Consider the following 12,041-nt stretch of genomic DNA (forward strand, 5'->3'; position numbering starts at 1 on the left):
TCAAGAGTCACGTGCTCCACCGACGGAGCCAGCCAGGCACTCCTGGAGGATAATATTCTGAGTGGTTATTTCCCAGATGTGAAATGGAAAGCCAGTTCCCAGAGAAAAGTAGTTCTTGGGACATCAGTATTTGAGCAGTTCACAGAGGGTGGGAGGCTTTCTAGGCATGGGCCAAGACCCCTTCATGTGGTCCTACTGTACCTGTAGCCGAACTCCAGCTGCAAGAGTTCAGACCACGTGGGAGGACACCATGGTTCCCAGATGTGCAAGGTCAGGACGAACACAGCACCTCCCCCTCCCTGCCTCCTGCAAACCAGTCCCGGGGAATTAACATCTGACGCTGCTCTCTGCTGGGAAGGATGTGTTGGCCACTGAGCAGGGACCTTGGCAGTCATGTGAAGAAATGTATCATTCGTAAATGAAGTCACTGAAGATGATAATTTTTTCTACCTTTTCCAAAATCTGAACCTCACTATGCGGATCGCTAACACAACTCTCTGATACGTCCTGTGGGTGACTTAGACATTTGAAAACCATCCGCAATCTTGGATATTATCACCCCAATTTGGGATCCCATTGACGTTCTCCAAATGGTGAATTCTACCGTAAGAAACACCAAAGCATATTTCTCAAATGCCCTGCGGGATAATGTGGAGATCTCCTCTACCAAATGTGTGCTTAATTAGGAGGGCTGCATGTTAAAATCTGATCAGAATGCGTGTCCTAGGGCAGTGATTCCAAACCTTGCCCTCGCATTGGTGTCACCTTTGAAAAATTCCTAAGATCCCAAGAAACTTACTCCCCAGGTTTCCTTAAAAAGTTAAATGGGGAGGGACCCGGCTGCCTTAGTGGGTAGAGCACATAACTCTTGATCTTGGGAGTCGTAAGTTCAAGCCCCACATTGAGTGTGGACATTACTTAAAAAAGAAGTCTATGGGGACACATGGGTGGCTTGGTCGGTTAAGCATCTGCCTTCGGCTCAGGTCATGATCTCAGGGTCTTGGGATCGAGTCCTACATCAGTACCCTCGCTTAGCGGGGAGTCTGCTTCTCCCTCTCCCTCTGCCTGCTGCTCCCCATGCTTGTGCTCTCTCTCTCTCTAACAAATAAATAAATACGATAAAAAAAAAGAAATCTATGGAGCACCTGGGTGGTTCAGCTGGTTAAGCATCTGACTCATGATTTCAGCTCAGGCCATGATCTGGAGGGTCCTGGGATCCAGACATGTAAAGCCCACATTAGGTTTTACCTGGGCATGGAGCGTGCTTAAAATTCTCTCTCTCCCCCTCTCCCTTTGCCCCTCCCCATCCCATCTCTCTCTATAAGTTATGGTGGGGGGAAGGAAATCTAAAAAAACACCCCAAACCCAAATTAAACAGAATTTCCATGACTCAGCGATTTTACTCTTAGGTACATACCCACGGGAATGGAAAACAGATCTTCATAGAAAAACTTGTACATGAATAATAGTAGGACTATGAAGGTAGAAAACCAAAAGGTAGAAACAACCCAAAGGTCCATGAGTGAGTAAACACAACGTGCTTATCGATACAATGGAGTATTATTCAGACCGAAAAAGGAATGAAGTATTGCTATGTCCTTCCACATGTATGAACCTCAAAAACATTATGCTAAGGGAAAGAAACCAGTCATCAATGTCCAGAAGAAGCAAACTATAGAGACGGAAAGCAGATTAGCGATTACCAGGGGCTGGAGGAGGGACGTATGGGGAATGACTGATTAATGGGTCTGTTCAGGTGTTTCTTTGTGGGGACAACCTCTGGAACCACTGAATTAAGAGGATTATGTTACTAAGTTCTTGACTCCTTTGGGAGACGGCCAAAAGACAAATTCAAATTTGAGATAATCATAAAAATAATCAAGAGTCCATGAATCAGCTGTATTATGCCATTTTCAACAGTTCTGGACTTCCTATTTTTAAAATTTACTTTAAAATTTACATTTAGGGACGCCTGGCTGACTGTCACTGGAGCTGCGGACTCTTGATCTCTGGGTTGCGAGTTCAAGCCCCACGTTGGGTGTAGATATCACTTAAAAATAAAATAAAAAAAAACCCCACGAAATTTACAGTTAATAAAATTCATGTTTTTGAGGCTACAGCTCTGAGTTTTGACAATGCAGTTTCAAAGCCACTGCCAGACAGAAGGTAGGAGGGACTCTGACGCAGTGGAAACGTTTTCTTGGGCTGCCCCCTTGTGGCCAGCTTCAGTCCTAAGTCCTGGCAACCACTCATCTCTTCTCTATCTCCCCAGTTTTGGGAAAACGCGTCCTAAACGCAGTACCACAACGCAAAGGCTTTTGAGACAGGGTTTTTTCCCTCTGGGTAGGAGGCATGTGAGATTTGCCATATACGTGACTGTTTGAAAACTTCATTAATGTTTATTCTGAGTAGCGTACTAGAGTTTATTGACCTTTGGGTAGTTTCAAGTTTTTGTGGTCTAAACATTCCCATACTGGGGTGCCTGGGTGGCTCAGGTCATGTGATCTCAGGGTTTTGGGATTGAGCCCCGCATTGGGCTGTCTGCTCAGCGGGGAGCCTGCTTTCCCCTCTCTCTCTCTCTACCTGCCTCTCTGCCTACTTGGGATCTCTTTCTCTGTCAAATAAATAAATAAAATTTTAAAAAATAAATAAAAAATTAAAAAAAGAAATGGTAAAGAAAGAATTCTAAAATAAGGCAAAATAGAAATCATAAAGTATATGGTAGAAACAAATCAAAATGTATCAGTAGTGACACACACATGATATTGTCCAATTAATGTACAATGAAAGTCAGACAGGGAAAAACAAAAGTTTCATTTTGTTTACCCAGAAAACAGAAAGCACAACGCGACAAACATATGTTCTTTTTTTTTTTTTTAATAAAAGGAAAATTGTAACAAGCAAATTTAGGGATCTTTTGCACTGAAGCCAATATAACCATTGAACAGAATCTATTCAAAGCGCCGCCCTCACTGCTCCCCAGCCACACTTACAAGCAAAACTCCCAAGTGTCTGCACTTGACCCTGAACTCTCTGTTTCTGGTGGTCTCAGTGCCCCCACATTGTTGGAAAGTAGGCACCAACTCCAAAACACTTTCTTCTCTAGCGAGACCACAACCCACATCCCAGACAGAGCCCCTCGAACACCAGCTACCTCCTGCTCAGTCCGTCAAGACCTCCCGTGGGTTCAGAGGCAACCCTCTCACGTCCTTCAAACCCCTTAAAGGGCCCAGCCTGACGGGAACTTGTCTGATATTTCTCTGGATGTCTGGCCCCTCTCCTCCCTGGGAGAGTGAACCGATTCTGCCCTGTTTGTTGCTCCGCTCTCTGTGCAATCCTTCGTCACCCTTGTCACTGGCCAACCTCACAATGGTACCCTATATTCTTCTATTTTTATTCTATTTTATTTTTAAAGATTTTATTTATTTGGCAGAGAGAGAGAGAGAGAAAGAGACAGCGAGAGAGGGAACACAAGCAGGGGGAGTGGGAGGGGGAGAAGCAGGTTTCCTGACAAGAAGGGAGCCCTAAGCAGGATCGATCCAATGATCCTGGGATCATGACCCAATGGGAAAGCAGACGCCTAACGACTGAGGCACACAGATGCCCCTATTCTTCTATTCTAAAATTTATTATTTTTTAAAAGATTTTTATTTATCTATTCGACAGAGAGAGACACAGTGAGAGAGGGAACACAGCAGGAAGAGTGGGTGAGGGAGAAGCAGGCTTCCCATGGAGCAGAGAGCCTGATGCCGGGCTCAATCCCAGAACCCTGGGATCATGACCCGAGCCAAAGGCAGACACTCAACCACTGAGCCACCCATGTGCCCCCTAAAATTTATTTTTGATTCTAAAAAAGATTGTATTGATCGAGGGGATGGGGCAGGGGAGAGGGAGAAGCAGGCAGAGGGAGAGGGAGAAGTAGGCATCCCGCTGAGCAGAGAGCCCAACACGGGGCTGGATCCCCAAACCCTGGGATCAGATCATGACCTTAGCCAAATGCAAACACTTAAGTGACTGATACTACCTATATTCTACATGCCTTTCAACTACACTTTAAAGATGTCATACACCAAATTGGCCCTTGAGAAAATATGATACTCTAAACACCGCTTACAATAAATTGCGTTATCAAATTGCAGTTTTCATCTGTAAGCAAGACAGGGTGATAATCGACGTAGTATCATTATTGGCACATAAAGAAATCGAGGCCAAAGCTGCTGAGGCTGTGTAGTTCGAGAGAAAAGTGAGACGGGCATGAGGGTGCCTGGTTGGCTTAGCTGGTGGAGCCATCACGCCCTTGACGCTTGGATCACAGGGTTGTGTGTTCGATCCCCCATGCCAGGTACCAGATTACATAAAACATACATTTTTTAAAAAGCGAGTATTAATAAGATAATGAAATCCAGATCCTAGCCAATGTTGAAATTTTATCTCCATTTTACATAAAAGAACACTTTGCTTGACAAAGTTAGTCAAGCCATAGTATCAAAATCCTATATATATTTTTCAATGTTTTAAACAAGATTTATTTATTTATTTACGCAATCTCTGCACCCAACATGGGGCTCGAACTCTTGATCCTGACATCTAGAGTCTCAAGCTCTAGGGACTGAGTCATCCAGATGTCCCTATATATTTAAATTTAAATAAGAGGTGCACCTGTGCACCCTAGGGGCACCTGTGTGTCTCAGTGGGTTAAAGCCTCTGCCTTCGGCTCAGGTCATGATCCCAGGGTCTTGGGATAGAGCCATGCATCGGGCTCTCTGCTCAGCGGGGAGCCTGCTCCCCCACCCAACTTTCTCTACCTGCCTCTCTGCCTACTTGTGATCTCTGTCTGTCAAATAAATAAATAAAATATTAAAAAAAGAAAAAAATAGAGTTTCCCTGTCATAATTATAGTATTACATGCACAATTCAAAATTATGAATATCACCAGCATAAACATTAATGTAAAAATCATTATTATAGAAACATTTGACTTTGAGTATCAGTGGGGGGCCTGTCTGGCTCAGCCCCTAGAGCAGGTAACTCTTGATCTCCGGGTTGTGAGTTCGTGCCCCACGTTGGGAGTAGCAATTGCTTAAAAATAAAGTCTTACAAGATAAAATAAAGTAGAAAGACAGTAACCGCACGTCTCCCTGGGAGAGCATTAGGTTATAAGTAACAGGAGGCAGGATTTCTTCATTTAACAAGGGGAGGTTCGTTACTTCTCACCTGATTCAGCCTCCGTCCCTTCCCTTTGGGGTCCTCCTTCTCCAAAGGAACAGAATTTAGAGCAGCCTGGGGTGTCCGAGCCATGAGACCTGTCTTCTCCATTCTGCACCCTGGGGAGACTGAGGTTTAGCTGGTAAGCACTGCAGGAAGAGAGCAGGAGGTGTGGCCTTGGGGGAGGGAGGGACAAACCAGAGTGTCTATCAGCCGTGGATTGCCTCCCGCTGACTGCCTACCTCTTTTTTTTTTTTTTAATTTGTTTTCAGTGTACCAGAATTCATTGTTTATGCACCACACCCAGTGCTCCATGCAACACGTGCCCTCCATAATACCCACCACCAGGCTCATCCAACTTCCCACCCCCTGCCCCTTCAAAACCCTCAGATTGTTTTTCAGAGTCCATAGTCTCTCATGGTTCATCTCCCCCTCCAATTTCCCTCAACTCCCTTCTCCTCTCCATCTCCATGTCCTCCGTGTTATTTCTTATGCTACACAAATAAGTGAAACCATATGAAAACTGACTTTCTCTGCTTGACTTATTTCACTCAGCATAATCTCTTCCAGTCCCATCCATGTTGCTACAAAAGTTGGGTCTTCATGTTTTCTGATGGAGGCATAATACTCCATAGTGTATATGGACCACATCTTCCTTATCCATTCATCAGTTGAAGGGCATTTTGGTTCTTTCCAGAGTTTGGCGACCATGGCCATTGCTGCTATAAACATTGGGGTACAGATGGCCCTTCTTTGGGGTAAATACCCAGTAGTGCAATTGCAGGGTCATAGGGAAGCTCTATTTTTAATTTCTTAAGAAATCTCCACACTGTTTTCCAAAGTGGCTGCACCAACTTTCATTCCCACCAACAGTGTAAGAGGGTTCCCCTTTCTCCACATCCTATCCAACACATGTTGTTTCCTGTCTTGTTACTTTTGGCCATTCTAACTGGTGTAAGGTGGTATCTCAACGTGGTTTTGATTTGAATCTCCCTGATGGCTAGTGATGATGAACATTTTCTCATGTGTCTGACAGCCATTTGTATGTCTTCATTGGAGAAGTGTCTGTTTATGTCTTCTGCCCATTTTTTGGACATGATTATTCATTTTGTGTGTGTTGAGTTGAGATCAGGAACATGACAAGGATGCCCACCTTCACCACTCTTGTTCAACATAGTATTAGAAGTCCTAGCAATAGCAATCAGACAACGAAGAGAAATAAAAGTATCCAAACTGGCAATGAAGAAGTCAAACTCTCTCTCTTTGCAGATGACATGATACTTTATATGGAAAACCCAAAAGACTCCACCCCCAAACTACTAGAACTCATACATCAATTCAGTAATGTGGCAGGATACAAAATCAAGGTACAGAAATCAGTTGCTTTCTTATACATTAACAATGAAAACACAGAAAGGAAAATTAGAGAATCAATTCCATTTACTATCGCACCAAGAACCATAAGAAACCTGGGAATAAACCTAACCAAAGAGGTAAAGGAACTGTACTCGAGGAACTACAGAATAGTCATGAAAGAAATCAAAGAAGACACAAAAAGATGGAAGACCATTCCATCCTCTTGGATTGGAAGAATAAACATTGTTAAGATGTCTGTACTGCCTAGAGCAATCTATACTTTTAATGCCATTCTGATATTTTTCAAAGAGCTGGAGCAAACAATCCTAAAATTTTTATGGAATCAGAAGAGAACCCGAATTGCTAAGGAAATGTTGAAAAAGAAAAACAAAACTGGGGGCATCACGTTGCCTGATTTCAAGCTTTACTACAAAGCTGGGATCACCAAGACAGCATGGTACTGGCATAAAAACAGACACATAGACCAGTGGAACAGAGTAGAGAGCCCCGATATGGACCCTCAACTCTATGGTCAAATAATCTTCGACAAAGCAGGAAAAAATACACAGTGGAAAAAGACAGTTTCTTCAATAAGTGGTGCTGGGAAAATTGGACAGCTACATGTAGAAGAATGAACTTGACCATTCTCTTACACCGTACACAAAGATAAACTCGAAATGGATAAAAGACCTCAATGTGAGGCGGGAATCTATCAAAATCCTAGAGGAGAACATGGGCAGTAACCTCTTCGATATCAGCCACAGCAACTTCTTTCAAGATATGTCTCCAAAAGCAAAGGAAACAAAAGCGAAAATGGACTTTTGGGACTTCATCAAGATCAAAAGTTTCTGCACAGCAAAGGAAACAGTCAACAAAACAAAGAGGCAACCCACGGAATGGGAGAAGATATTTGCAAATGACAGTACAGACAAGAGGCTGATATCCAGGACCTATAAAGAACTCCTCAAACGGAACACACACAAAACAGACAATCATGACTGCCTACTTCTAAGCTCGGTTTGAAACCAGCAACACAAGGGAAGTGGGTTTTCGGGACCTCCAGAAGCCAAGGTCATTGTGGTTAGATCAGAGCCAGCCAGAGCCGGCATCCCAGGCAGAAGCAAGCAAAATCAAGCTCAGTTTTGCAGAGTTTATAATAGGCTCACACAAATCTTTCTTTTCAGCAGAGTAGACTACAGGCACGATAGGATACTTTAAATAAAACCAAGGCTGGGCGTGGAGCTCCCTCTGGAAGGCGTCTAGCCCCCCTCAGCTCTAACCGCTCACGGGAAACTGGCCTTAATTTCGAATTAATTCCAGGGGTGTGGGTGTGGGTGTGGTTTTTTGTTCTTTCAATTTTGTTTTGTTTTAAGTAGACTTCCTGTTCACTGTGCGACTTGAGACCATGTGAGATTAAGAGTTGAGGGCTCTACGACTGAGTTAGCCTCGAGCCCTAGTTATTTCCTGTTAATTGCTCTATCAGGTTAATGCAGTGATGGCGTCAGGAATGATCTAGCCATTCTTTGGATGATAGACATTTAGCTGGTTAACCAGATTCTTCCCAACAGCAGGCAATAACACAACCAATAACTTTTTCTGTGCGTTTCTGGGTACACATATGAGATCCTGGGAATGGGATTGCTGATTCAAACCAATTCAATGCTTGAATCTTTTTTTTTTTTTTTTTTTTTTTTTTTGCCTAGATGTAGCCAAATTATCTTCCAAAGTGGTTGTGTTTTCTCCAAAATCTGCTCACTACCAGTTTGAGTCTCTATTGCTTTACGTCTTCATTGGCCCTTGGTTTTGTCCTATTTTCTTCTTTTCATCGCTATCATGGGTGAGAATGTTATCTCATGGTGGTTTTCATGGGCCTTTCCATGATCACTAATGAATCAATCTTTTCTGGGGCACCCAGCTGGCTCAGTCAGAGAAACATGTGAGTTGGTCTCGCAGTTGTGAGTTTGAGCCCCATGTTGGGTGTAGAGATTACGTAAATAAATAAATTAAAAAAAAATCTTTTTGTGTGGACAGTCGTGTTTTTTCTTTTCTTTTCTTTTTTAAAAGATTTTATTTACTTATTTGAGAGGCAGAGAGACAGCGGGCAAGAGAGAGGGAGTGTGAGCAGGGAGGAGAGGAAGCAGTGGGGAAGCTGGGAGTGTGTTGGGGTGGGGGACACTAGCATGCCTCCTATGGGGCCTTTAACGGTGGCGTGATTGTGTTCAGGGGATGCCTCGGTTGCTTTGACACTGGGAACTTCTAACATAACCTCTCGGGGGTCACAAAAGGATTTTTTTGGTAATGGACCTTCTCTTCTCCAGTTCCCAAGGGCTCTCCCTTGGGGTGTCTTTTAACCCATGGGAAACCATTCGGACTGCAAAATTTGTGAAAGGCCAGCGTTCCTGTAACACTGCATGGCCCCAGCAGGATCTATCGGGACACAGGCAAATGGACCTGGAGTACCTTCATTGCTTTACACGAGGACCCTGAGCTAAGGGTCTCTCGCAGGATCCCTGGGTCCCTGCTCATTGCAGGGCATGGGGGCGGGGGAGGGGAGCGCTGCTTCTCCCACTCCCCCTTTCTGTGCTCTCCTGCTCTCTCTCTGTCAAATAAATTTTAAAAATCTTAAAAAAAATGTGTTTGCCTGAATGAGTTCCACCAATAAACTCCCTCCTGACATGCTGGGCGATCATGAGCCAATAGACCTCCTCAGAATAAACCCAGGACCGCCCAAGCAAAGGGGATGCCGACTCTCTCTCTCTCTCTCTTTCTCTCGTTGTTCCTCTTAATATCTACACTGGCTTCACCCTCGTTTCCAGCGCAGTGACTCCCACTGGAACCCACTGCCTCTGGTTAGTCTAGCTTAGGGCTTTACGGAACACTCCCAAGCAGCTGCTGAAACTCCCTCTGTTTTGGGCCATTCCCTGTCTTCTCTGGCCTGACACGGACTCCTGATTCCACTTTGGAGGAGAAACGAATGTCCACAATTCTGCGTCTGCTCATCTGTCTGGGCTGACAGGTTTTAGGACCAGAAACCTTCTTTTTCTGCCTTCTGGCAGCACTCTGTCTTCTGCCTCCTCTCCCCTCCACTTCCTGTTTCTGTACCGTCATGCGTGCGGCTGGCCTTCGGGGCACCGTTCACTTCAGATTTTCCCACCAGCATCTCAGGTAAAAATCGACAAAATAGGGACGCCTGGGTGGCTCAGTAGGTTAAGCCTCTGCCTTCAGCTTGGGTCATGATCTCAGGGTCCTGGGATCGAGCCCTGCATCTGGCTCTCTGCTCAGAGGGGAGCCTGCTTCCCCTTAACTCTCTGCCTGCTGCTCTGCCTACTTGTGATCTCTCTCTCTGCCAAATAAATAAATAAAGTCTTTAAAAAATTGTGGGGAATATTTGAAGAGCTTAGAAAAATGTAACTTTGAGGGAAATGTTGTTTAAAAAAATCGACAAAATAAACTGGTGGGCTTCTAGAAAAGAATTCAGGTGGAATATAATTTGGTGTTTTAAGTAATGTAAGTGTGTTGGTTTAACTAAAATAAACATGGCTTGAAAGTTTTCAACGTTAAATGTGAAACTTTTATTCTACTAAGATTTACCGAAGGTCAAATGGGCTCATGGTTTTGTTTTGTTTTTAAATATTTTATTTATTTATTTGACCCAGAGAGAGCATGAGCAGGGGGAGCAGCAGGCAGAGGGAGAAGCAAGCTCTTTGCCCAGCAGGGAGCCTGATGTGGGATTCAAAGCGGGACTTGATGGGATCGAATCTGGGGTCATGGTCTGAGCTGAAGGCAGACACTTAACTTACTGAGCCACCCAGCTGTCCCGGAAGAAAAAATTCGTATGTAGTAGGATGTAGTTAGATTGAAATGAATGGATTTTATTTTATTTTATTTTATTAGATTTTATTTAATTTTCAGAGGGAAAGAGAGCACGAGCAGGGGGAGCAGCAGGTAGAGGGAGAAGCAGGCTGAGCCACCCAGACGTCCCAAAATAAGTGGATTTTAAAGGTGCATTGGGAGAAGATTGAAATTCTGCTTTCTCTCTCTTCAAAAGATGAAGTTTTCCTAAATTGTTGGTCTATTCTTGATGAGAAAATGTAAACAAAGTTGTTTTTTCTTTATCTGCCCAGGAAAATCAGTTTCTTTTTTTCTTTTCAGGTCTTTGATTACTTAGTTAAAACTTCTATATTAAAGAAGCTAACTTTTGGAGCCTGGGTGGCTCAGTGGGTTAAGCCTCTGCCTTTGGCTCAGGTCACGGTCCCAGGGTCCTGGGATCGAGCCCCGCATTGCGGGGGTGGGGGGTTCTGCTCAGCAGGCAGCCTGTTTCCTCCTCTCTCTGCCTGCCTCTCTGCCTACTTGTGATCTCTGTCTGTCAAATAAATAAATAAAATCTTTAATAAAAAAAAATGTTATATGTCCAGGGCGCCTGGGTGGCTCTGTTGGTTAAGTGTCTATCTCTGGCTCAGGCCATGATCCCAGGGTTATGGAATGGAGACCTTCATGGGCTCCTTGCTCATGGGGAACCTGCCTCTTCCTCCACCTCTGCCCCTCCCCCATCATTGCTCTCTCTATCTCAAATAAATAATAAAATCTTAAAAAAAATAAACTGGGGGTGCCTGGGTGGCTCAGTCTGTTAAGAATCTGCTTTCATCTTGGGTCATGATACCAGAATCCTGGGATGGAGCCCTGGGTCAGGGCTCCCTGCTCAGTGGGGAGTCTGTTTCTCTCTCCCCCTCTGCCCGATGCTCCCCCTGCTTGTGCTCTCTCTCTCTCTCTGTGTGTCAAACAAATAACTAAAATCTTAAAAAAAAAAAAACTGAACAGGAATTAGTAACATGGGACTAAATGAACTAAGAAAATGATTATAGTTTTGTGACTCTTGTTTAAAACATTGCAGGTTCTCTAATGTTTAGTTTCCAGATTAAAAAAACTTTCTCTTAAGAAAACCATGACTCCAGAAATGTATGCGTTTGTCAACAAACTGAAAGAGTTAACTTTTCTCTCTACTTGAACCCTCTGAAATTCAAAAGGTCTCAATAAGTATTCTTTCTTCCATGGCAACCATATTTATTTGCATAAGTTCGGTAAGAATCTGGTCTCCTAGGAATAGGACATCGTTGGAAACATGGGTTATTTTGCCAAGGCTTTGACTGGAATGTTGTATTTGAGAAAGACACACACAGACTCAGATAGGACCAGAGAGCTTTAAGGAACTGAGGTCGACTTTATGAAATGTGGAGCCATAAAGCCCCTTGGAACTGTTGGCCTGATACCTTGCTTACAGGTTCCCAGCAGCCTCCCCAGGTGAGTAAAGAATGTTACTTCCTGGCAGGTGCAGGAACCTCAGGATACTTGGGGGACCTCATGAAGAGGAATCCACCCAAATCTGCAGGTATTGCTGACATGCCTGGTGGTAAGTGCTTGGCTTAGCTTCTGGCCTGGAGAGGCTACTAAGACTTCAAACTAGAAATTCCTTGGAAAAACTT

Source organism: Neovison vison, chromosome 7 (assembly GCF_020171115.1).
Source record: "Neovison vison isolate M4711 chromosome 7, ASM_NN_V1, whole genome shotgun sequence".
Lineage (NCBI taxonomy): Eukaryota > Metazoa > Chordata > Mammalia > Carnivora > Mustelidae > Neogale > Neogale vison.